Raw genomic sequence first — 5,000 nt, forward strand, 5'->3', positions numbered from 1 at the left:
TGTGTGTGTTTTTGTGTGTGTGTGTGTGTGTGTGCGTGTCATGCCTGACTACATCCCTGACAGCACAGCAGGCTCAGGAAAGCCATGTTGCACCTGCAGATCAACCTCTGTGACCTGTCTCTCACACCACATCCGCGGCCAAATACGGTGTTGGAATGATCCCGGATGTATTGCTGCTCAGTGCTTTAGTCATTTACATTACATTTAGTCAGTTCTAACGATGAGTGATGGTGATAGAGGCTGTATTGACATGCTAAAGGCTTGGAGAGGGTCTGGAGGAAACGTGGGCACAGATGCATCATTACAAAACGGCTTCTCTCTTTCTCTCCACAGTCCACAGTGCACAGTCAGAATAGTCAGGGCTTTCGACGGTGAAGAAGGAGGAAGATAAAGGGTGGATGAGGAAGTCAGGTCACCTAGAGCACAGTAGGGAGAAAAGAGGGGAGACACAGAGAAAGGGATTAGAGAATTAGAGAGCTGGGGAGAGAGAGAGAGAGAGAGAGAGAGAGAGAAGAGAGAGAGAGAGAGAGAGGAGAGAGAGGAGAGCGAGAGCCTGAGCCCAACTAACTGCCGTCTAAAATAAATAAAAATCAGGAAAAAACAATTCTCTGCTTTCAGTAGCGGAGTTGTGGCAGGGGATTAAAGAGTGGATGCTGATTCCAGAGCATCTCTACCAGTACGAGATGGGTGTGTTTTATGCAGAAATTCTTAAAATCGTTCAGCGACTCCCCGAGCAGAGCAGCCCGGGTCACTTTCCCCACGCTCGCTCTGCCTGCTGTGATTGGACACAGTTAGTTAGTCACGCTGTCTTACGAAGCAAACCAGTGTGTCTACTGTACCATGAGCAGAGCCAGAGAGAGGCAGGAGCAGGCTTGGTACAGCCAAACGGAAATAATCACAAGCAATCAGACGGATTTATAGCCATTATTCATCTATATATGGAACAAATTTGCATCTGCTCCATTTTATACACACCAACAGCTACTGCAAATACTATATGTTACAGATCTAATTCAGGGGTCGTGAAAGCTTGTAAACACTTCAAAAGGATAAGGCCTGTTGAAGATACTGCATCCAAGGGATGGGGAGCGGGCAGGGAACAAACAGGGTGTCCTCAGCACTTGAAACAGAAACATTTCTTTCAAGACAATGAAACAAAAGGAGATGTGCAATAATGATCTGGACTCCTCTGTGGTTGACTCATAGCAGTCATGAAATATTCAGAGTTTAACAGCTTCCTCTTAATCCCAACGGCTGGGCCAGGATTATAAGAAGGCAGGACTGGGTGTTCAAATACACTGCCTCATCTACGACTCTTCCTCATTCTCACAACACATTCTCTCTCTCTCTCTCTCTCTCTCTCTCTCTCTCTCTCTCTCTCTCTCTCTCTCTCTCTCTCTCTCTCTCTCTCTCTCTCTCTCTCTCTCTCACACACTATCTCCCTCTCTCTCACTATCTCTCTCTCTCTCATTCTGTACCCATGCCTCTCTCTCTCTTGCTTCTAATTACCTCACCCTCTCTAGATTCTCTTAATTATCCTTCGCCTTGCACCATAGTTCCCCCACTGACCTTTTCCCATCACCATCCCTCTCCCTCCTCTCTTCCTCTCTCTCTCCATCCATCTCTTTCTCTTCCTCTCTCGCAATCTCTTTGTCTCTCTCTTTGTCTCTCTCTCTGTGCTCTCTATCCATTGCTCTAGAGGACGTGTTGGGTGTGTGCATATGTGTGTGTGTATGTTTGAGTGTGCAGGGACCTTCACACAGTGGTTAAACACATGTTATGAACATTTACAACAATGAAAATCCCACCACAAACACACAAAGTAGCAACATCAAAGGCAGCTGAGAATGTGTTACTCCAGAGTACTGGAAGTCACCTATCTTGTATGCAAATGATCATTCTTCTATATTTACATTCTTACCATGTACCATGGTTTGACTGGAGGCTATAGCAAAACCTGCTGTATTCTTCCCTTATGGCACCTTTTCCATATGAACCCATGTTATTGTGAAGCATTTTTTCTGTGTACACAGATCAATTGAAACTAAGTGCTCTTTGCAGCCCAAGCCTATTGAGTACTCTCGCCTCGGTCGATAAAAACGTCAGTCCATAGTTATATACAATAATATATTTTTCTGTACCGTCATTATGTTAGACTTAATTAATTTCACTCAACATCCCTCCACCTCCTTCCTTATCCCTCTTCCTCCCATCCCTCTCTCTTTGTCCTACACACTCCTGGTCTCTCTCTCTCTCTCTTTTCTCTTCTTCTGCTATGGTCTGATTCTATTTCTGACTCCAGGGGCATCGACAGTCACGATCGGAGAATTACTGTGAACTCTGTCGGTGTCAGACACAGACAATAGTTTCACCAACAAGCACCACGGCACAGCAGGCAACCGCCCCCCCCCCCACTCCCGTCTAACTTCCCTCGCCCCCTCCCTCATTCTATCTGGGCTTCCACCTCCCAGTAATTGTCTCTGACTCTTTAGTCCTAATGATGTCACAGTCGATCCAAGCCGATAGGCCAGAAGACTGACAAACAGAACATTGAGAGCCATGTGAGCTCTCTGACATAACACGACAAGATGCCAGACGGTGTTAGAACAATGCAGGCCCTGCGGAGCTACATGTGAGTGGTTCTCCATCTCTTTATCCATATCTGTGACATCGGGAGCTAATGTGTCATTTGATGTCACTTGTGCACACACACACACACATTCCTACATATTGGCTCCTTCTCTTCTAGTCGCTGACTAGTGTTCACGATGATTGGCGGAGTGAAAATTGGAAGTATGTGACCTCTGTGGATTAAGTTAATGGGGCCTTAAGGTTTATTTTCATTTTAAAAATACATACTGAGCTAAGTACGGCCTTGAGATTCAAACATAGCTTCAAGTGGGGCGAAGCTCTGTCACCCCGGCACCCCGGCATCCTAGTCTACACAGGCTGGAGGCTGAGGGGGGACACAGGGTGCTGTGAAAAACCATGATTATGGGAGTCAATGACGGCGCTTCAAAAAAACTTGCACCATGGACAGGCCCAGCACACATGTCATTAAGGTCTGCTCTGGATGCACACGCTGGATGGTAATTTGATTCAGGCTTTCCTCTCCTGGCTGCTCCGACTGGAATGAAATTAGATTTATACTCTATGTGTTTTTTCTTAATGAAGGCTAAAAAGATTAATTAGGCTCGATGCAAGGTCATGGAAAGATAAGGTTCTGTGGATAAATCATTCACATACGGGATCAGGAGAATCTAGATGGACTTGTTCACATCATGGAGCATGCCAGTTATATAATAGGCATGTTTTCATTAGGAGGCAAGCCGGGCTGCATCGCATGATGACAAACACACACACGCATGCATGCATATCCAGAGAGACATTCATACGTGTACTTTGAAGCATACAAATGGGAGCTTCCAAAGCTCTCCGTGCTCATGGGACGAACCTTGTCTCTCCACTTGCACACGCCTGTGGCTTTCCATCTCTATCCGAACGCCTGGCTCTCTTCAACGTGTTGCTGTGGTGATTGTGATGAATGTGTCCTCTACCCCCCCTGCCCCCCCCCTTCTGCCCCTCTTCTCCCTCAGCGTGCTGATGAACTCGGTGAGATGGAAACTGTTGCCTGTGTGCACAGCAGATTGGCCACCTTATCCTGAGGCGCACTGAGATGCTCCTCCTGGGAGCTGGCTGGGGGGATCCTGGGAAACACTACCAGCTGCTCTCTCTCTCTCTCTCTCTCTCTCTCTCTCTCTCTCTCTCTCTCTCTCTCTTTCTCTCTCTCTCTCTCTCTGATCTCTCTCAGGAGTGGGGCGGAGGTGCCGCTTTAGGGAAAGATTCCACGTACTGCTTGTGTTCGGTATAGACATCATCACTGGGTCTTTGGACTGGTTCATCCAATATTGAGTGTGGCATACTTTCCAGGTATGCTGCCTCTTCAATCTCTGTGGAGGAGAAAAGTGTCTGGCTTTCAGGGAAAGGGCTGGCCTCTGGGAAGAAGCTGTCCTTTAGGAGGCTCAAGGGCATGTGTTACTATGATCAACACAGAGGGGGATGGAGGCCTGCGTTCCGTCATGTCACCCTTAATGTTGAGACACAAGAAAGGAAAACGAAGGAGAGAGGAAGGAGTGAGAGAGATCGGGAATGTGTGGTGAGCCTAGTGCAGCATTATACAGTCATACATGTACATGTTTATCCCTGTCTTTCATACTATTGTCTATTCGTGCCCATGTCAGTTACCTTTTGGATTAAGTACCATTTTAAAGAGAGTACTTTTGACTCTCGACCACTTCCAATATTACAGGGTGGATGAAGAGAGTGAAATAAGGAAGAAATTGAGGAGGGATGGAAAGGGAAGTCTCAAAGAGCCATGGAGTGGGTCGTTGTCGGGTAGTAGGGGGGAATTTTTCTTTCTTCCCCACAATGCCAATGTTGGGGAGAGGAATAGAAGAAGAAGGAAGAAGAGTTGAGGAGATTCTTGGAAAACAGGATATAACAGAGTTCCCTTCCATTTATTTAATTGAAGTTGTCCTATTTTACACAACAGTGCTGAATAACAGCTTAATTAAATGCCATGGATGTAAACAAGAGCAGTTTTTTGAAACCAATTCAAGGAATTTGTTTTATTATCAGCAGTCTCGATTAAATAGGTCAATGCACTAACCACTGGTTGAAGCAAAGCAAAAAATATCTGGACAATTGCAATGAATTTAAATGGCAGCACTATCCTGGAGATGCTTTAGCATTAGCATTACTGTGGCACAAAGGTTAAATGCTAACTAGCAACGGTACAGTTAGCATTACTGGGGCATAAAGACGACCATGGAAGTCTCTATAGGCTCCCTCATAAGCACACACTGAGGAGGGGGAGCGTACGCGAGGGTAATGATTTGAGTAGCACTGTCATTTCCCAGGGGGGTGCAAGGACGACGGAGGAGGGGGGCAGCTCAGCTTCAGGCAACACGTCAGCTCTGTAATGGTGCATGAGACAGTGC

The sequence above is a fragment of the Osmerus eperlanus genome, chromosome 10 (assembly GCF_963692335.1).
Source record: "Osmerus eperlanus chromosome 10, fOsmEpe2.1, whole genome shotgun sequence".
In the NCBI taxonomy this organism is placed as follows: Eukaryota; Metazoa; Chordata; class Actinopteri; order Osmeriformes; family Osmeridae; genus Osmerus; species Osmerus eperlanus.